The 21,762-nt window shown below is 51.0% G+C and overlaps 1 long non-coding RNA gene across 10 annotated transcripts in view; it reads left to right on the top strand.

Annotated features, from left to right (window-relative positions):
• LOC111171078 (uncharacterized) overlaps positions 1-21,762 on the top strand; it is a 108,427-nt gene that overhangs the window by 18,847 nt on the left and 67,818 nt on the right. For 8 of the 10 annotated variants that reach the window (XR_016388802.1, XR_016388801.1, XR_016388800.1 and 5 more), the window contains 2 exons: positions 15-1,975; positions 4,178-21,762. The exon at positions 4,178-21,762 is cut by the window's right edge and continues 20,054 nt beyond it. This is a non-coding gene — a long non-coding RNA (uncharacterized LOC111171078). The remainder of the gene's footprint in view (positions 1-14; positions 1,976-4,177) is intronic. The other 2 variants (XR_016388806.1, XR_016388807.1) reach the window with 2 other exon arrangements.

Here is a 21,762-nt window from a genome sequence, read left to right as displayed (position 1 = left end):
TTCAATCACAACAGACCTGAAGAAGATGCAGTTCCACAGTGGACAGCAGCTTCATCTACTACTCGAGATTTCCAGCCTGGCCTTCCTGACGTCTGGCCCCAAGAAGGTTGTATATCTCCAACCGGCCGCACAGCCTCCATCCTCCAGACTTCCCAGCACAGCGGAGTGTCCATCAGGCTCTGCTGGAAGCCACAGGTCAGAGGGGTGACCCCACAAGAGTTTGATCAGGACAAGTTCAAACTCCACATCCCGTTGTGTCTAAACAAGCATCACTGCCTTGAGTACTCGTGTCCACTTAGCTTCCCCAGCGGGTGCGCGTGCAAAGGGCAGCAGCACGTCCTGGTCCACAGCAAGTCTAAAGTCCCATCACACCTTCCCAGGTGCCTGCAGGAGCCACAGCCTGGGCCACACCTAAGCTCCAGGTAAAGGGTCTGCCCCTGGGGTTTAGATCACAGAAAGGTCATGACCCCTTTTCAGAGAGTGGAAGGAGAAAGGGTTTGGGGACAAAAAGATGAAGGAGAAAGAAAACTGATTCACAGAAGAAGAGACAGCCTGATCAGTGTTCACTGTTCAGCGTTGAGTCTGGCGAGAGGAAGGTTAGATTGAAAATCCATCAGCTTCCCTCAGGGACTCGCCCAGCCTTAGGCTCCGTCTGGCTGGGACCAGGACAGCAAAGACTGTCCTTGTCTAGGATTTCTATTGAGGTCTGTTCTCCCAGTCTGATAGGAAAGCAGCAACCAGCTTCCTCAGGCCTCCTCACATCCCTGCTTCTGGTGGCCATGAGCAATCATTACTGGCTCCGTAGGTGGGACTCTGCATTGGCGCACGTGAGACTGTGTGCTCGTGTTAGAGCAGAAGCTTCTAATCAGAGATCTATGGTCGGCAAACAATTACAAACATAGAGAGGGTCTACGAGAGATGGTGAGACGCAGAGGGAACCACAGGCTCTGGCAGGAAACCTCCGCCTTCATCCGCACCTGCTCGTGTGGCTGGTCTCTGTGCTCAGTGGGTCCTGAGCACCTCTGGGGGCCTCAGCCCTGCCTCATGGTCCTCAGTGAAACCTGCAGCCCAGACCCTCCTGTCTCCCTGCAGGGAAGTTTCTGTCTGGGCTCACCCTGACCTCCCCTCCCTGTGTCCCTCGAACAGTCTGCAGCCATGCCCTCGGTGGTTACAGAGCTCAGCTGCAGGGAGAGCTGGTTCCTGGGTGTGTCTCTGGAGATGGGGAGTTAACTCCTAGGGGCTGGGGCTGGGGCTGTGTTATCTTTCTAGCATATTCCTGATGACCAGTGCAGCCCCTACCCCAAGGGCTGATGGATCCCAGCTCCAGCAATAACCACTGGTTGGGATGAGGAATCCAGAGACAGCACAGGTGAGGGAGAGGGTGTGCAAGGTGCAGTCCTGGGCCCAACTCCTGTACCTGCACCTGGGACAGGACACCTGGCAACAAGGAGAATCAGTTGCTGTCAGTCACCTGTGGCCACAGCCATCCCCACAGCCCCGTGTCTGACACCTGCGACCCTTGTCAGGTGACACCTGACACCTGGGGAGGTGTCACCAGGCAGAGGAGAAGAACCCACAGCCTCCTCTTCTTCCGGACCACAGCTCTGCCTTCCCCAGGGACCTCAGCCCTGTCTGCGGAGGGAGCTGTGAGCTCCTGCAGCCCAGGGGTGGACTTTACCCTAGAGCTTGAAGAGGAATTTTCATATTGGAAGCCTTGTCCTTAGAAGTGGGGAGAGACTGAAGAACTCCTTTTCTGCCATTTCTTATTATTGCTAACCAACATATAATCATTCTCCCCACTTTCTAAGGACTCAGATTGTTTTCTATCCATAACAGCCCTTTTCTCCTTGCTTTTCAGTTAGTTTTTGCAGGTGTTAAGTGGAAGAAATAATCCTACTCTCTCTTCTGATGTTTGAGAGCTGACACCTTAAAGTTCACTCCTCTCTTCTTCCTCTGCCCACTGCTGGGAAATTTGGTAAGAAGCACAGCTTCTCCCTCCTTCGATGCAGGTGGGAGATCAAAACCACGTGAGCCCCGCCTGTGAGCACAACACTTAACCCTCCCACACCCAGGAACCACATTGAAAACCCTAATCCGTCTCCATTGCTGGTGCTCTCAAACCATTTCTGATGTTCTTGAGAGGTCTGCCCTGCTCTCAACAGACACCTCAATAATGGCGGTGATACATTTTTCAAATTCCTTTCCTGTGTGCCTGTGGCATCATCAGACTGAACTTCTGTGTGGAGCTTTGGTGGGGGACGGGTGTCACCATGCATTGCCTTGATGTCCATTGTTAATACTGTTGGTGCTGTGAGCGTGGTGTCAAGCCAATAACCACCACCACCAGGGCCTGCCTCCTCTTGCTCTGGGTGTGCGATGCCGGTGCCGCCCGATACCCATCATGCACTTTGAGGTGCTGCTCGCTGGCTGGTTGTGCTCTGAGCTGTGCCGCGTAGTGCTGCCTTGTTGACTGCAGCAGAGCCTCTTGTATGGATTTAGCCAACTTACTTCAGAAGGTTTGAGAATTAACTGGTATTTATGGACAGGAGTAAACAGTCGTAAGGGACTCCGCCTTCTGTGCATGGGAGTGTTTTCCTCCTATGGCAGCACATCTTCCTAATTCAGAGGTTTTAGAGTTAAGCATAGAATCACGAGGCAGAGATGGGCTGGGGGAGACTGCTCTAAGGAGAGGAAGCCCCAGACCCCGGCAGGGAGCAGCCCTGAACCTCCATCTGCGCCTGCTCCTGTGATCAGCCTTGCGTCGGCAGCGCTGACCTCCCTCTAGGCCCTGAGATCTCCTGGGAGACCCTGACTGTTACCCGCAGCCCCCACACCTGCCCCTGCGAGGAGGCTTGTGTCTGGCTCACCACGCACTCGGACTGCAGTGTCTCAGGCACAGCTGTGCCTGCCTGCACTCCTGGCCTTGGAGCTGCACAGCTGTGAGAACACTTGCTTCTTGGTTGTGTCCATGGAGATGCTGACTCAGGACTGGAGGTCATGCTGTCCTGAGTGTGCCCCTGAGCCCAGGCCACAGCAGCCGCTCCAGCCCCTTCCCTGGGTGAATGTGGATCCTCCACAGGGGATATTCTGAAATTGGGAACATGTGGACGACACAGGTGAGGCCGAGCCTCTCCATGGAGACCACCTCTCCCTCATGCCTTTGTACAATGTGGTTCTCAGCCTGGGTACCTGGGAAGAGAGAAAAATCCTGAGTCACACAGGCACATGGCCTCATCCCATCATCCCATTTCTGAAGGAAAAGTCTGATTCTCTTCAAGTGGTTTAAGATACGCAGTTAAGTCAGACTTCTCGTCATGATGTGTAGGCAGACAGAAGGGCTTGTGGCCTCCGGATTCTGAGGGGGGAATTAGTGCAAGTCTGTAGTACTGTACCTATGCAACTGGGCCTTCAGAAAGCATTCCATGCTGACGAAAGTACTTTCATGGAAGACATGGTATGAAAAAACAAGCTAGAGTCCATTGTCAGCTAACGGGCACCAAAGGAGATTGTGAGATATAATTTTACAGTAAAATGAAAACAGGCCCAGTTAGAAGATGGGAGAAGAAAAAAGAAATGAGAAGCAAAAAGGTAAAAGCCGTATGTGTTAGCATAATTAAATGGTGAAGAGAGGGAAAAGAGTACATCATCTTGTACAGGGTATAAATTAATTAAAGAGTAGAATTAACATTCAGAAGGTCAGTGGGAATTCGTTTGAGAAAGCAGAACTGGGAGCTCGTAGGCTGAAGCCCTGGGACTGCACGGGGGTAAGGGAAACATCATTAGATTTCTATGCGTCAATTGTCCTCACCCTGTGCTCTGCGAAAGCCCTAATGTGGAAGTGAACGAGCGTCTAACTCTCGCCCTCTCAGAGGGGAAAATTAGCCGGTGTGTTAGATCCATCAGGGATGAGCAGGCCCAGCTGGGATGGGGAGGAATACAGAACAGCAGGCAGAAGGCAAGGAGTAAATGTCCTACCTTGGAAGTCCATCCCCGATCACATCCGGTGTAAACGGCAGGACTATGTTTGTAAATTGAAAGGGAAATATTCGTAGTCTGGAGGACAATGAAATTTTTCTTCTGATCATGACCTGATAACTAGATTTTTTTCCTCCCCTCAAAACAAGTACAAAATTTCACAAGAGTGAAATATTTGTTCTCTCACATTGGGAACCAACAGAGAGAAGGGATCAGCACATGCGCAGGAGGAACCTACCGCCGTCCAGGAAAGAACCACAGAGAAGGACTAGAGGGCGCACCCCTGGGGCTCTCGTGGTCAGGAGCAGGGTCTCTCCTCACCCGCTGGGGCAAGGAAAATAAAATCTGATAAATAAGGGAGCACCAGATGGTGGCCTCTGAAGGGTTTTACAGAGCATTGAGGAACGATGCTGACCCCGTATGCCCTCAGTTCCACGGTAGCACTCATGGACATGGTCCTCCGCTCTCCCACCTCAGCCCTGGCTGAGTTCATATCCAGACCTATCCACTGCCACGCCCTGGGACTGTTACCTAATCCCATTAGGAGACCCACCCAGTGACCTCTTTTGCTCTGTCACTGTCTCCTTTTTAGGAAGTGGCCACAGCAGATGGTGTAGACCTGGCTCCTCTGGGATCCTGCTTTTAACTCATTGGCAGGTGTCCCTGAGCAGAGCCCCAAGGCTGGCAAAGGGCCAGGTCACTCTGGGGGCAGCCGTCTTGCGGCTTGGACTCTGGGCAGTACTGGCTCCAGTCCGGTGCTCTCAAGGCCGTCCCTCATGGCGCTACATCTCTTCGGAGTTGGTGATACCCAGGAAGGAGTTGCACTGAGGCAAGGGTGTTAGACGCCAGGCTGGCTCTCCTACAGCCTGCGTTTTGGGGGCCAGAGGCACGTTATCCACATGCGGCGCAAGAAGTTATTTTGGCCCGGACACCTGCTGCTGATGACTCAGGATGACCAAGGAGCCTCGCAGATGGACTACCCCTTCATCCCTTCAGATTGATACTACCTCGGCTACCTGGAGGAGATTCCTTTTTCCATGGTCACCATGGACACGTGCTATGGGGGTCTTGAAGGTATTATGAAGTTGGATGACCTTGCGTATGAAATCAAACCCCTCAAGGATTCGGAAAGGTTTGAACATGTGGTTTCTCAGATAGTGGCAGATGCCAGTGCAACAGGACCTGCATATGGACCGGGACACAAGGAGGATAGGCACCCACTGTTCCCTGAAGCAGATGTCAGTGTAGCCCCCAGGAGTGGTGCTAGGGTGTTTGCAGCACATAAGGGAATTATGAAAGGATTTGTTCAATATTCTAATTCAATGTATCGTGTATACAACAATGTGTCTAAGTGTGTGGAAATCCTGGTACATATGTGTAGTATAGTGGACTCCTTTCAACAAGGTCTTGCTGTCAGGTTCTATCTAGTCGCAGTGGCACTATTTAATGAAAGAGATCCAACTGTCATGAATGACTATAGAGTACCAGGTGGTGCATACGCTCGTTATCACGCAAAGAATTTCAGACTAGTCATAGAAAGCACTTCATCCTTGATGGTAATCCGTGATGGACCACGGCCAGGCCAGTTTGAGCCAGAGACTTATACCGTGTGTAACACTGATCGTAGCCTGCTCTTCGTTGGTTATCTAGGCAGACATTATTTAATATTAGCTATCGTGTCAACCCAACTCATTGGGAGAAGCTTTGGTCTGTGGTATGACGGTGATAACTGCTATTGCATGCGAAGGACCACCTGCCTTATGGCAAAATACCCAGGCTTGACAGATGCCTTCAGTGACTGTTCCATCGGGCACTGGTGGAACATAGTAGTGATACGGGGCAGTTGTATAGTTAACACGACGGTGAGCTATTTTAATGAAAGCCTGATAAAGACGCGTTGTGGAAACTATATAGTAGAGGATTGGGAGCAGTGTGACCGTGGCTCCTTCAAGCAGTGTTATAGCAACAAATGCTGCGAGTATGACTGTATGTTGGTGGAAGGGGCTACTTGTAATGAAGGACTATGCTGTACAGACTGTATCTACTCTGAACCTGGGACACTCTGCAGACCAATCCAAAATACATGTGATCTTCCAGAGTACTGTTTTGGAACAACCAGTCAATGCCCGGAAGACTTTTATATGCAGGATGGAACGCCCTGTACTGAAGAAGGCTACTGCTATCATGGAAACTGCACTGACCGCGCCATGCACTGCAGAGAAATCTTTGGAAGACACGCTACTAACGCTCATGATGTCTGCTATACAATAAATCGAAAAGCCAATCGATTTGGACACTGTACAAGAAATGATAGGGTGTTGAACCATGCTGCTTGTGGAGAAGCAGACATAAAATGTGGAAGGCTGCAGTGTAGCAATGTCACTCCTGTTCCCCGGATGCAGGAACATGTTTCATTCCATCAGTCAGAGATCTCAGGGGTCTGGTGTTGGGGAGTAGGCCGTCACTGTTCCCCAGAAACAACTGATGTTGGTCATGTGAGAAGTGGTACCCCCTGCGCTCCTGAGAGGTTCTGTCTCAATAGCACCTGCAGTGCTCGTATAGGTGCAATAACTTATGACTGTCCCCCTAAGAAACGCAGTCATAGAGGAGTTTGCAACAATAGGAGGAATTACCATTGCCGTGTAGGCTGGGAGCCTCCCCTGTGCTTAAAGAGAGGTCCTGGAGGGAGCATGGACAGCGGACCCAGTTCAAGGAGAATTCGCTCGGTAGAAACAAGCCAAGCCTCGATCCTATATTTGAAGCTGGTCTTTGGTCGCATTTATGCCTTCATAGCTGCACTCCTCTTTGGTGTGGCCACCAATGTTAAAAATGTCAAGACCTCCAGAGTTAAGGAAGTGTCGTAGGTGACAAATAAATTATAAACCAGCCTCCCGACCCCTGTACAACCATTGGTAATGTAGAAGTAATATCAATATATATGATGAAATCAGTAATAAGATGGCAAAGATGAATATCATGTTCTTGAAGTCTGCGGGAGATGACGGCGGGTTTCCGTACATCAGGGGCGGTCGAGAGGCATCGATGTTCTCACATCAGGTCTCTTTGATAGGTCGCTGATCAGCGCTCCGAAATAAATCTTGAAAAACCACTTGTTGGTGCCCTCTAATATTTTGTAAACTCTAAGAGAGCAAAATGAGCCTGAGACTTTGGCCCGGAGAGAGACCTGAGTCAGCAGCTGGGTCTTGACCTGAGTTCACTGGTCCCAGTAATAACAAAAATTTTCATGGGCTTCTTTCGGGGCAGCTTCATGACATTTCTCCAAATCAGTGCTCTTGAACACTGGGGTTTTCCGCTTCCTCTATTTAATCTCTTCTTCTCTAAACCCAAAGTGGGTTCAGGGTAATAGAGGGCCCCTTCCAACCAGCACTGTCTGTCTCCTTCTGGGGTGGCTGTGGTCTGTGGGATGAGAGTGATGTGGGCTCCATTCCCACCTAGCATAAACTAGGACACTCTGGAGAGCATATTTCCCAAGGTGGGACATGGAGATCAGGAGGCTGAATGTCGCATTCACTGAAATTCCATCAGAAAGTTAGGTAGAAATGCCTATCAGTTACTCTGGCATTCAGAGGGAGTCCTGTGAATGTTAATCCTTCCCTTCCTTCTTGCATCTACATTTCGGTGCACTTTCAGTGAATGTGAGCTGAGGAATTCCTGATGAATAACAGACACTAGTCTTTTTTATTTTATTTTATTTTTTATTTAACATCTTTGTTGGGGTATAATTGCTTCACAGTGTTGTGTTAGTTTCTGCCGTATAACAAAGTGAATCAGCTGTACATATACATACATCCCCATATCCCCTCCCTCTTGCGTCTCCCTCCCACTCTCCCTATCCCACCCCTCTAGGAGGTCACAAAGCACCGAGCTGATCTCCCTGTGCTGTGCGGCTGCTTCCCACTAGCTATCTATTTTACATTTGGCAGTATGTATATATATATAAGTCCATGCCACTCTCCCACTTCATCCCAGCTTACCCTTTCCCCTCCCCGTGTCCTCAAGTCCATTTTCTACGTCTGCATCTTTATTCCTGTCCTGCCCCTAGGTTCTTCAGAACCGTTTTTTTTTTCTTTTTTTAGATTCCATATATGTGTGTTAGCATATGGTATTTGTTTTTCTCTTTCAGACTTACTTCACTCTGTATGACAGACTTTAGGTCCATCCACCTCACTACAAATAACTCTGTGGCCTTGCTGTCCTCTCTTAGGGACTGTGGCATCGTCTCCGTAGGAGGTGGGTCAGCTTGAAGCCCGGTTCCCTCTTCTGCACGTTTCTTCTTTCTCTCCCAGCGATGGTGCCGGCCGAGCTGTGCCAGAGCAACCAAGGCAAAAGGGTCGTGCACAGAATGACTGAGAACTTTCACCAGGTGCCGTGGGCTCCGCAGAGGCAGTGACCCAGGACTGAGGCCCCAGAGCCTCCTGAGTGTCGTGGCCCCGGTGCCCCTCTCACGGGAGTTGCTGTCAGGCTTGATGGTTGAAGCAGCCATGGTATCTATACCTCACTGGTAGAAACTATTCCTTTTCTTCCCTGGGAGAAGCAGGTGTCCTACTTTGTTGGGGAGACCACCTTTTTAATAAAGAATAATGATAAGCTGTAAGTACATATTAAGGATTAGGTTATATACATGTAAAAAATAATCATAAAGATCAAGAATCAGAACCTGATGAGTGGACACCAAGGAGTGCCCTTCCCTCGTCCCAGCCTCCTCCCCGCCGTGAGGTGGCTGCTCTCCTGATGTTGTGTCAGTGACTTGTCCTCATAGCTTATGCCCAAGCACGCATCCCTAAACAACGCAGCCCAGCTTTGCCTAGTTCCAATGTCCATAAGTGGGTGTACCGTGCTTGCTGCTTTATTGCTCTTGATGGCTCAGCATTGTGGCCATGAGATTCTTTCATCTTGTGAATATAGTTTTTTAAAAAATAACTTTTATAGTTTTACTCCCTTTAAACACAATGTACTCCATTGCTGTGGAATATTCCTTCCTAGGAGCGTGCATGGTTCATTTCTGCATCCACCTGTGATGGCCTTCGGTTTCTTTCAGGTTTGGCTCCTGTGGCTGCGGAGTCCATGTCCGTGTGTCCTGGTGCAGGGCTGGGGGGTTTGTGTTCAGCTGGGAGGAACACTGTGGGTCTGTGTGCACGGAGTGCGCTCTCTGAGGCCAGATTGTTTCACAAGTGGTTGCACCGCCCGCTGTGCACCAGGCTTTCCGTTGCTCCACGTCCTGCTGAGATTTGATCCTGTGTCTTCATGTCTGCCATTCCGGTAGGTGTGTGCACCGTCGTTTTCTCATGGTTTTAACCCCTCGGTTGTTAGTGAAGTTGTTCATCTTGTCGCATTCATGGACTACTTCCTGTTGTTTTTTAAAAAGTTCTAAAAATTGTGGTCAAATACACGTAACATAAAATTTACTGTCTTAACCATTTTTAAGTGCACATTTCAGGGTCATGAAGTAATTCTCACTGTTGTGCAACCCTGACCGCCATCCTCCTCCAGAACTTTCTCATCTTGCAAAACTGAAACAGCCCTCGTTAAACACTCACTCCCCATTGTCCCTCCCTCAGCCCCTGGCACCCACCACCCTGCTTTCTGTCTCTGTTTCCGACTGCTCTAGGGGCCTTGTATGAGTAGATCAAGCACTGTTTGTTTTTTTGTGTCTCGCTTATATCACTGAGCATAATGCCCTCAAGGTTCATCCCTGCTGCAGCCTGTGTCAGAATTGCCTTCCTTTTTAGGCTGAATAACATTCCCTTTTATGGATGGACCATGTTTTGCTTCTCCATTTGTCCCGTTAATGGACACATGTAATATCTACGTTCATTTCTCATGTCTTATAATATTTGCGGAGTAACGTCGGAAAGTCCTGTGAATCAAAAGTCATTTGCCATTAACCTTTTTCTTAAACTTTTTATTGTGAAAAACATCAAAGCTAAGAAAAAGGGAAGAATACATGTCAGCCTCACTTGTGTTCAGGAATTAAGGCTTTACGAATTCACTTTATTCCCTGTGTGTGCGCTATGCGTGTGCATGTGCCTGTTTGCATACATGTGCTGTGCGTGTGCATAGGTATGTGCACTTGCACACGTTAGTGTGTGCATGGGCATATGCGTGCGTGTGTGTTCACATGCTAGTGTGTGAATATATTTGTGCTGTGCACCTGCATATGTTTGTGCTGTGCTTGCCTGTGCGCACACTGTGTGTTTTCTGGAACCACTTGCAAGTTGGTTGCAGACTGAATTGTGCCCGAGATATGTCCGCACGCACCTGCTCTAACGATCCTGCGGAGCCACGTAAAGGTCACAGATCTCAGGGATTTAAATGGATGGAGCAGGATGTCCTGACACAGAGTCTCTCTTCCAATGACTGTCACTATGTCAGTAACATCCTTCACACCTTCTTTAAGCCCCATTCAGGGTGCAGTTTAGACCCCCATCACATTCAGTCACCTGCCCCAGGTCCCCTAAATCTACAATGTCACAATGCGAGAGCCTGGCCAGGGCCTGGGGTGCCCCTCCTGTTGGCCTGGCCTCCAGTCCCTGTACTTGGCTCCTGTGTTCCCATCTCTCAGCCAGGCCCCGACTTGGATGGGGCCGCCACCTCTTTCCTCACAGGGTCCCATCGCCCAGTCAAGGAGGTTCATTCTCCCAAACTCAGCATCAGGAGTGGGGGATGACCGCCCCCACTGGGTCTCCTTCATGTGAGACCTTGTGCTTTTGAAAGAGCAGGTGCCCTGCCCTCGGGGGTGGGGGCTGGGGGCTGGGGAATGACATGCGGCCCACGTTGGGCAGGCGGGTCCCCGGGTGGGGCGAGCCAGTGTGCAAGGAGTTCCGCGGTGGGTTCTCCTCTCCAATGGCTTCTGTGCCCCTACCTCTCCCCGTGCCTCCCCTCGAAGACAGCGCGGTGCCTGGGACGGGAGCCATAGGAGCCGTCAGCCACCGCCCCCTCTACACACACACACACACGTACACGCACACGCTGCAGGGAAGCAGGACCTGAGTGCAGGGCTCTCAGCGGCCCTGAGCGCCCCGCCCGGAATCGGCCAGCAGAATGGACAGACCGGATCTCCCGGCCCGGACCATGCAGGACTGTCCTGCCTGGGCTTCCAGTGCGGCCGCCTCCTTCTGGAAGCCTGGGAGGCTGGAATAAGGCCCCTTCTTGTCTGTCCTGGCAGCAGACTGAGCCGCACTCTAAGAAGTTCGTGGCTCACCCGTGGACCCTGACCATCAGGTGGCCAGAGAAATTGGTAACATGTCTGTTTTGCCTGTTGAAATGTTTAATGACAAAGATTTTGTTCAGTTTCCTGATGTGGGTGTCCAAAGATGAGAGACCCGTGTGTGTGATCTGTACCTCCTATGAGATCAGCCCTAAGCTAGTTTAAACGTGATCAAGCTCTGTCTACACGGTAGATTTAGACCTCTGCCTGTCCTGTCTACTGATTATGTTTAGAGCTGACCATGTGTTGTCTATAATAAGAAGATTTAGACCTGACCATGTTCTGTGTACGCTAGGACTATGGGGACCTGGGTAGAGACCCGGCCTGGCCTCAGTACTGGGAAGCTCTGTGCCTGCACCCGAAGGTCAGTGCTTAGATGTCTGGGGTCTGGAGCTGAGGTGGGCTTGTCTAAGTAACAGCCTCTCTTCTGAGTGTGGTTACCTGGTCCTCCCAAGTGTCAGTGCTATGGTCGGGGCCTTAGTCTTAATCCCTGCAAGGTTCACCTTCCCTGGGGCTTGTGGAGAATCCGCAGGGGAGCTACCTGCCGATTATTCCAGTTCACCAGCACGTGCATGGTGCGTAGGGAGGCAGGTTTAGCTGGTGAATTGATTGCAGGGCAGGCAGATCGGGCAAAAGGCCGATGGGTAACAGCTGAGGCTGCTGCTGAGCTCTCCTTCCAGTCTCCCGTCCCTACTCAGAAGCATCCAGAGCTGCCCCTCGGCTTTCAGCCCTGCTCTCCTGTGAGTTTTCTCAACATGTAAGTGAGACAAGAAAGGACTGAGCCTGCCAGAACCAAGCAGTGTGTTCACCTCTAGCATGAAAGCTTTAAACACAGGTAAAATCAACAGAACCAAAGGGAAAAGAGGAGGACTTCTCTGGGACAAGCGTGGGCAGAGGAGACCCACCTGACACTTCTTTTGCCATCCCAGGAGGTCCCAGGAGCCCAGTTTGTTTCCACATTAGGGGAGCCACCAGCAGAGCCATGGTGTCCTGACCAAGGGGAGGTGTGATCCCCAGGTGCAGGGTCTGGGGAGGTGGAGTCACCTGGTGAATGTGGACCTGTGACCCCAGGTGGGGGAGTCTGGGGAGAGCGATTCACTCTGGGACTGTGGACATGTGACTCAGGTGGAGGGGTCTGGGGAGGTGGGTCACCCTGGTGAGTGTGGATGTGTGACCCCAGGTATAGGGTGCGGGGACTGTGTGGGTCTCACCACATCTGCATGGGTCAGGATCACATGTATGGGGAGACCCCATATGTGCTCTTTGACTGCAGTGTGTCTTTTCCCCTTTGAGATTTCCAACCTCTGCATTAAGGGTGTTGCCCTGATTAACCTGTGGTACCTTTTCTTCTCTTAATCTTGTCACATTCATATGAGGTCAGGCATGTTTGAGTGCGTTGCTGCTCTGTGTTCTGGTGAGTGACAACACTTGGTGGTATATTAATATCATATCATATGTCTAATCTATGGGGGTCACCACTGGCTGGGTCCCCCTGGACAGAGGTCAGGTGAGCACAGACTAGCCCCCCACTAAGAATGGTCCCCCACGTGCCATGTGAGGGTACCATGATGGCCCCTAAGTTGGGGGACTGTGTTTGGGCCTCCAACAATTGTGATGAAGGGGAGTCAAAATGGCATCTCAATTAACAAGACATTATTTTAAGAATTTATTTGAAGTGAAGTAAAACACACGTCACATACCTTTACCATCGTCACCATGTTAAGGGCACGTTTCTGAGGCATCAGATATTCTCACCTTCTCGTGGAGCCATCACCACCATCCCTAGAACTTTTCATCTTGCAAAACCAAAATTCCACAACCATTGAAGTCTCACTCCCCGTTCCCTCCCACTGCCCCTGGCACCGATATCCACTTCAGTTCCTGAGTTGTGGTCTCCAGGGCACCCGCTGGAGTGGAATCCTGCAGTGTTTGCTGACGGGTCACTTTGGAAGAGCTGACTTTCAGTCTGAAGCTCTGCCTGTTTGCATGTGAAGAATCTGCATTTAAGAAGAGGGTGTATGAGGAAGGGGGTGTATGAGGGACAAAGGCATCTGGGGTGCAGGTGAGCCAGGACCTGACCAGCTGCCTTTTGGGTCCTCTGGTTCCACCTCTTGGCCTGTGGCTCATCTGCATCATCACTGGCCCCGCTGGCACCCCTGGGGTGTTGTTGTCTGAGTGAGATTCCCCTGGTGCCCCTGCTCTCCTCCCCTCCTCCTGCTGGTTGGGGAGGGAGCTGCTTGCTGTGTGGTCTCTACTCCTGAGGCACGAAGGACCCTGCAGCATGGACCTGCAGAGTGTGGGTGTGGTCCCAAGAGCATGGGACCCACATAGGACACAGCATTGGGGCATGACAAGTGCTAGGGCTGCCTCATCACTTGGCAACAGGGGCATGACAAGTGCTAGGGCTGCCTCATCACTTGGCAACAGGGAATGTTGCCAAGATCCTGCTTGGGAGGGCGCGGTGGGTGGCCTGGGACCCCAGGGGCCCCATTCCTATCCTGGAGCTTGGACAATGCATCCCCATGGGCTCCAGATTCACCCCATATCTCAGCCATATCCCTCTGTCCTGTCTTTGAATTCAGGAAAACGAGCTCTCTTGTCCACAACATCGGCCTGGTCCTGTTGGTATTAGGGTTCTTTAATTTAGGCGTCCTGGGATAGTAGCTCTTTTTAGGCCTGAGAAGGAACAGCTCAGGAGTGTACAGCAATTTCAGATGAAACTAATATTCAGTGACTATCTCTATACTGCTGGGTTGTTGACTTCTATTAGTCATTATTCTCCTGGTTTTAGCTCCGATGTGGGGATTACAGAGGAGTCAACATTTAAATCTTCATAATCTGTGTATTTGTAGCATCAGTATCATTACTGACCCATAGTTTGTATGGTTTGGGAAGAGTTATTGATTTCATGTATCATGTAAAGGATTCACAGTGATGATAGGGCAATTAAGATTACAATAATGGCTGGTAAATTGTTCACATTTTCTCTACCTGTGCATCTATTGTATGTATATGAGGTAGTTTAGTTGTCAATATTAGTGAAATAATATAGAGGACTAGAGAACTTATTTTAAAAATAACTATTAATGTGTGATTATGAACATGTAAAAGTTCTTCCATAATTGGTGATGTTACATCTTGAGAGCCTAGAAGAAATTGATATACCTTTTGATATACAGGAATTTAGCCTATGATTTAACTTTGACAAAGTTACATCACTTTTAACTTTTATCTCATTTATTGAGAAAGACATAATTGTTATGGTGTTGGTTTGAAACTGGTTGAAAAGGACTTGAGTCCTTCCTTATTTTACATTTACATAGGTAGGATCTTCAAACATAGGATATGGTGGAGGGCATCCGTGTAACCATTCTAGGTTAGGAGTAGCAGTTTCCACTGCTGAGACTTCTCGTTTGGATGCAAATGCTTTTCAAAGTATGAAGATTATTAGCATTACTGCTGCTACTGAGACGAATGAGCCTAAAGACAAAATACTTCATGTTGTGTGTGCCTCAGGGTCCTCAGACTAACGTAGTGACATCCCTGAGAGGCCAGGAAAGCGCTGCAGGAAGTCGTATTTACTACGGCAAATAAACCTGTGACGTGACTGTTTGCTCATGCTGAGTTAAGTGTATAACCTGAGAATAGTGGGAATCAGTGTAGGAAGCCTCCTATAATAGTGAAGGCTTCTCCCATGGACACTACCTCATGGAAGTGTGCTACTACATAGTATGTATCCTGGAGGACAATGTCCGGGGATGAGTTGGCTAAGATGATTCCTGTCAAACCACCTACTGTAAAAAGGAAAATAAAGCCTAAAACTCATAACAGAGTGGGAGCTCATATAATATTACCTCCGTGAAGAGTTGCTGATCAGGGACTTCCCTGGTGACGAAGTGGTTAAGAATAGGCCTGCCAATGCATGGGACACGGGTTCGATCCCCGGTCCGGGAAGATCTCACATGCTGCAGAGCAAAAAGCCCGTGCGCCGCAACTACTGAAGCCCACGCGCCTAGAGCCTGTGCTCTGCAGCAAGAGAAGCCACTGCCATGAGAAGCCTGCACACAGCGACAGAGAGTAGCTCCCACTCACCGCAACCAGAGAAAGCCGGCGTGCATTAACGAAGACCCAACGCAGCCAAAAAAAAAAATTAGGGCTTCCCCGGTGGCGCAGTGGTTGAGAGTCCGCCTGCCGATGCGGGGGGATCCCATATGCCGTGGAGCAGCTGGGTCGTGGGCCGTGGCCGCTGAGCCTGCGTGTCCGGAGCCTGTGCTCTGCAATGGAAGAGGCCGCAGCAGTGAGAGACCCGCATACTGCAAAAAAAAAAAAAAAAAAAAAAATTAAAAGAAGAGTTGCTAATCGGCGAGATACTTTTACTCCTGTAGGGATAGAAGTAATTACGGTAGCTGATGCAAAGTATGCTACTGAGTCGACAGCTAGCCTTATGGTAAATATAAGACGGGCCCACAAGAGAAATCCTAAAAAGCCAGTGGACATGACTCATAACATTCCCAAATAGATGAAAGGCAGTTTTTGTCCTAAATAGTATGTAATGATATGTGAAATTATAACAAGCCCTGGTAGGCCACGAATACACACTTCAGGGTGGCCAAAGAATCAGAATAGGTGTTGGTATAGGATTCGGTCTCCTCCTGCAGGGTCAGAGAAGGTCGTGTTGAGATTTCTGTCTCTTAACAATATGGCGATTCTGGCTGCTCGGACTGACACTGGTAATTATGGTAATATGGCTATAGCTGGGGAAGATTAAACTAATAATGGTGTTTGGTGTTGGGATAAGACTGCTGATTTTGGATTAAAGACTATAGTAATACAAGAAATAGCACGAAGAATTGAAGAGACACCTGCTAAATGTAAGGAGGAGATGGTTAGGTCGACAGAGGCTTCTGCGTGGGTCAGATTGCAGGCTAGAGCTGAATACACAGTTCCACTGGTACCAGAACCAGCTTCTACTATTGGTGATATGAGTAGGAGTAAGAATGATGGGGGAAGTAGTCAAAAGTTTATATGCTTTATTTGGGGAAATGTTACCTCAGGTGCCCCAGTTATTAGTGGCCCAAGTCAGTTTTCAAACCCTGCAATCATAATGGGTACAACTGTAGAGAATATTATTACAGGTGCAAGGACTGTTATGACTACGTTAAAGATTTGGGCATCTCCAGGTAGCGCTCCAGGTTAGCATAGCTCAGCCTGGATTAATATACCTAAGGTGCTGCCTGCTACTCCAGCTCAAGCACAAAATAGTAAATATAAAATGCTGATATCTTTGTTGAAAATAATCAGCAGTGTATGAGCAGAGGTAAAATGACTTGAGCTAGCTTTAGACTGTAAACCTAGAGACAGAGATTGAGCCCTCTGCTCTTGTCCCGTTTAGCTGTGGATCTAGATGGGGTCAATGCAGGTTTCATCACAGCCCCTGAAAGAATTTTGTAACAGTTTCTCCCTGTGGTTTTTTTTTTAAATTTATTTTTATAATGGAGTGTAGCTGATTTTCCATGCTGTCTTTCTTGCTGCTGCACATCCACTTGATTCACTTACAGAGAGACATCCATAAATTCTTTTTCACGTTCTTACCAGTCGTACATATTCTTTTCTGGTGACTAGAGTGTGCCCAGTCCAGTTTCTTGAGCTATGGAGGAGGTCTTGTCGATTACCTCTTTGGTCTTTGGAACGGTATCTGTGCTTATTTCAACCCTCTGGTTTATGCCTCACCCCGCCCCACCTTTCCCCTTTAGCAGCCATAAGTTTGTTTTCTAAATGTGTGACTCTGTTTGTTTTGTAATTAGTTCATGTGTAGCCATTTTTAGATTCCGCTTATAAGTGATATCTTATGCTAAGTGTCTTTTTGTGTCTGACTTATGTCACTTAGAATGATCGTACCTAAGTCCACCTGAGTTGCTGCAACTGTCCTTATTTCATTGATTTCATGGCTGAGTAATATTCCACTGTACAGAAGTACCACATCTTCTTTATCCATTTTTTGCTTCCAAGGACATTTATATTGTTTCCAAGTCGAGGCTCCTGCAAAAGGGCTGCACTAACAGTTGAAGTGCCTTTGTCCTATGGATTTATGGTTATCCCGAGATATACACCCAGGCGTGGAAGTGCCGTATGCTCTGTAGCTCTATTTTTTTAAATTAATTAATTTTTTTTGCCTGTGTTGGGTCTTTGTTATTGCACGTGGGCTTTCTCTAGTTGCAGCAAGTTGGGGATACTCTTCGTTGAAGTGCGTGGGCTTCTCATTGCAGTGGCTTCTCTTCTTGCGGAGCACAGGCTCTAGGCATTGGGCTTCAGTACTTGTGGCACATGGGCTCAGTAGTTGTGGCTCATGGGCTCTAGAGCACAGGCTCAGTAGTCGTGGCACACGGGCTTAGTTGCTCCGTGGCATGTATTATCTTTCCGCACCAGGGCTCGAACCTGTGTCCTCTGCATTAGCAGTTGGATTCTTAACCACTGCGCCACCAGGGAAGTCCCTATAGCTCTGTGTTTTAGAATTTTTAGGAAACATCATACCCTTCTCCAGCGTGGCTGTTAGCAGTTGACATTCCCACCATCAGCGCAGCAGGGTTCCCTTTTCTCCACGTCCTCTCCTCCATTTCTTGTTTTTACACTTTGTGAGGACGGCCATTCTGACTGGGGCAAAGCGATGCATCTTTGTAGTGTTGATTTGTTTTTCCCGCATGTTTGGTTGGCACAAGGGCGTATGGATTTACACTGTACGCCCTTTTTGGCCAACTGAATCGTAGGCAATGTTGAGCAGCTTTCATGTGCTTTAACGGCGAGTCCAGTCTACGTCTTGCAATCCGGTTCCTGCAATTCTGCCTTGTTTTCAAGTCCTTTTCAATGACATACCCCAAGACATTTTCCCATCATAGTTGTCATTTACAACCCTGCAGGCGTTGTGGATTGCAGTGCCCCTGAGCACCTGTCTTCAACATGTTTCTGGAACCGGCCACAAAGTGGCAGGATCGCTTTAAGCCCCATTCTGGTTACAGGGGCAGCCTGAGCCTTTGGGAAATTCCTCTTCCTTATTGGAAATTAGAGTGGTATGTGCTGTCCAAACACGTAGAGCTTGTTTCTCATTCTTTCCCCCCATTCCCCTTCATCCTCTGGACAAATTCCAAGCCGTACACGACCAGCTGTTGAGTGTGTTGACTTCCCCAGGTGGGGAGACTCTAAGGAACGAGGCTGGAGCGGGGACCCCTCCCCCAGGACATGTGGAGGTAAGGTGACTTTTCCAAACTCTTCCCGCCCATCCGGGCCCCCATCCTCTGGGGTTCTATCCGGACACTGCGTGGTTTCCAGCGGTGCGGGGCTCTGGCGCTGCCCTGCAGGGAGCAGCCCTGCTACCCGCGCCTGCAGCGCCGCCTGCTGGTCTCTCCGTCCTCCCGCCGGGCACAGTCTTCCACCTTCCCCACTGCCTCGGATGCTCTGCCTCCGCACTGTCCAGTGATCAGCCCCTCGTCCCCACCGCCATCACCCCCAGCTCCACACCCCTCGTCCAGCCTCAGGGATGACCCAGGACCCTTCCTGGGCTCCCCGCCTGCCCATCCTTGGTCGGTATCCCTCAGTCCACCTGTGCAAACAGGTGAGGATCCCCTCCAGAGGCTCCCAAACGCTTCACCCGTACATCCTCCCCAGAGTCGGCCCGTGCCCTGTCGGGATGTTCCACCCTCAGCAAGCCCCCAGGTACATGGCAAGGGCAGACATCAGGCCTGCTGCGTGCACTGCTGTGCGTCCGTCTCTGTACACAGGCATGACACTGCCCAGGGTGCAGGAAAGGCAGCCTTACCTCGGGACGTGGGGAGAGGGGCTGCCCACAGGGCGGACGTCAGCTCTCGGCTCACCAGGCAAGGGCAGCCGGGTTCTCGCTCCTTGGACCCTTTCTCACCCAGCCGGACCATGACCCGGCTTTGTTCCCACCCCTGTTGTCCCTCCATTGGCCTCGCTCTTGTGAGCAGAGCAGGACAGTGTGGTCTGTGGTTACAGGCTGAGACACACAGACACTGGCTGACCTGCGTGCACCCAGCTGACCCCACAGAACGGGCACTGCACCAGGGCCTGTGCGGTGTGGGTTCGCCTGCCCACAGAGAGGCCGGGACTCTGTCCTGGCTCCAGAGGTCACCTTGAGTCTGACGGGAGTGTCCGTGCTCCGTGGGCCTCGCTCCAGGCTGGTCTGTGCTGACGGTGTGATACACGGTGGGGCTTCCTGAGTCGCCCCCGGGGGCTGGAGGCTAAGGTCAGGCACATGGTGGTCCCCACATTGACGTGACAGACCCCAATAAGCCCTGCACTTCAGGACTCAGGTGGGCTTCCCTGGGCTGCCACAGCCGAGGAGGCTGGACCCTGCTTGTCACCTCTGTCCTCGCTGATTTTAACTTGCATCCTTCACCATAATAAACCCTGAGTATAACAGCTTCAGGGAATTCTGGGAGCCTCCAAGAGAAAAGAAGCCAGGGAGGGGGTCTCTGGGTCCCCAACTCTGCAGTTGGGGGCAGAAGTCGGTGGGGATGATCTTGGGGCCCTGGAACCTGAAGGGCCCCCCTACCAGGGGAGGGGTAGGAGACCCCGGGTGGTAGTTACGCTGAGTCCAAGGCCCTCCTGCATAGGAGGCATCCTAGCCCCGGGGATCCTGAAGAGACCAGCTCCCTCCTCCCCTTCGCCTGCAGGCCTGGTCCCTGCTCTTGAGAGATTCCCTAGGGTGGGGTCCTGGTGCTGGAGGTGCCCCGATGCTGTGGCCTCCTGAGCCTCCAGGGAGGATAATGGGAGTGGGGGAAGACCTGTTCACAGAAAGGGAGCTTCTGCCAGAGCAAAGCCTGGGTCTGTTGCCCCCGACCCCAGGTGCACTGGGGCAGGAATGTGAGAGCGAGGCTCCCTCCCCTCCCAAGACACACAGGACACATGGGCACTGGTCACTGGACTCCCGCACAATATTAAAATCTCCCACGCAGGCCTGATGGATGAGAGACACTATTTAAAGACTATTAATGGGGCCAGGGGGGCCCAGAGGGTGAAGCTGGGGGTGGGGAGAGTTGGAAAATCACCCAAGGACACGCTCTCCCTGCAGCGACCCCCCAGGTGAGCTCAGGTGGAGGTGGACCCATCAAGTCAGAGCCCACATTCGGGGTCTTTTGGGGACAAATAGCCAAGCACCCCCAGTACTTGCCTTCACCTGCTACAGTTAGGGCCTGCCCTGTCTTCTTCATGGTCAAGTTCTCACCCCTCCCAGAAGGCATCTTGGGGGTTAATGGGATGGGGGTGTCCATGGCAGGACTGGAGGGTCTGTGGTGGGCTGGAGGCCACATGGCAGGCAGGAGGGCTCCCACCGATCCTGCCGGTCCACACCTCGCAGTCATAGGCCCGCACAGAGTCCACCAGGCTGTGGATGTGGTAGAAGGTGCCGGGGACCGGTCCAGCCCATGTAGGTGTCTGACCACGGAGCGGTCAGTGTAGGGTATTCACAGGGAGCCCTGGCCGTGCTCGCACCCTCCCAGGAAGGACACGTCAGCATGATCCCTGGAATGACTGGGAGGTCAGCCGGCAGCGCCACCCACCCAACCTCACTGTTACCACAAGAAACAAGAGACAACTCCGTGAGGAAACACAGAACATCGCCAGCCTGATGCTGTCCTGAGGAAGGTCGGCTGGCATCTGGGAACTGGGTGCTATAGTGGGTGGAATGGGGGGGGGTCCCCCAAAGAGTTATGTCCACGTCATGGCTCCCTGAATCTGAGAATGGAACCTTATTTGGAAGTAGGGTTTTTGCAGGTATAATTAGTTACGAATCTGAAGATGAGGTCATTCTGGATCCGGGTGGCCCTGAATCAGTGACAGTGTCCTTCTAAGAGACAAGAGGAGAGACACAGACACACAGGAGACACCATGTGAAGACAGAGGCAGAGATGGGAGGGATGTGGCCACAAGCCCAGGGACGCCTGGAGCCCCCAGAAGCTGGAAGAGGCAGGCAGGACCCTCCCCTGGAGCCTCCAGAGGGAGCGCGGCCCTGGGACACCTTGACCTCAGACGTCTGGTCTCCAGGACTGAGAGAGGACAGGTTTCTGTTGCTCTGAGACTCCGTTTGCGGTCGTTTGTCACAGCTGCCCTGGGAAGCTAATGCAGCTGGTGAGCAGCTGCCTACCCTGATCTAAACCTTCCCTCCTCCCGTTAGGGGCAGCCCGCTGCGCCCATGCTGTTTGCACAAACCATGTGGCTCATGCTGAACCCCGGCTCCCCTTCTGGGCACTGGCATTTTGGAGGGTGAGGGCAGACGACACCATGTGACCAGCCCCCAGCCGGGTGCCAAGTCTCTAGTGAGCTTCCCTGGGGGCATGGGGGTGCGGGTAACTGTTGTGGTTCTGCCTTTTGTCGCTGGGGGAAGAGAGACCCTAGAGACTCTCGAGGGAAGGAGGGGGCATGAAGGGTCATGAGGTGACCGGAGTAGGGGCCCTCCCTCCCGGGCATCCGTACTGTGTGCTGTGACCCATCTCAGCTGTGAGCACACAAGCCACAAGCATGTGCCGAGTCCTGTGAGCCTCCCAACC

This window comes from Delphinapterus leucas, chromosome 19, assembly GCF_059928025.1.
Source record: "Delphinapterus leucas isolate spDelLeu-1000000601 "Yukka" chromosome 19, BTC_Dleu_Yukka2, whole genome shotgun sequence".
Lineage (NCBI taxonomy): Eukaryota > Metazoa > Chordata > Mammalia > Artiodactyla > Monodontidae > Delphinapterus > Delphinapterus leucas.
This window is presented reverse-complemented; position numbering and strand designations above follow the sequence as displayed.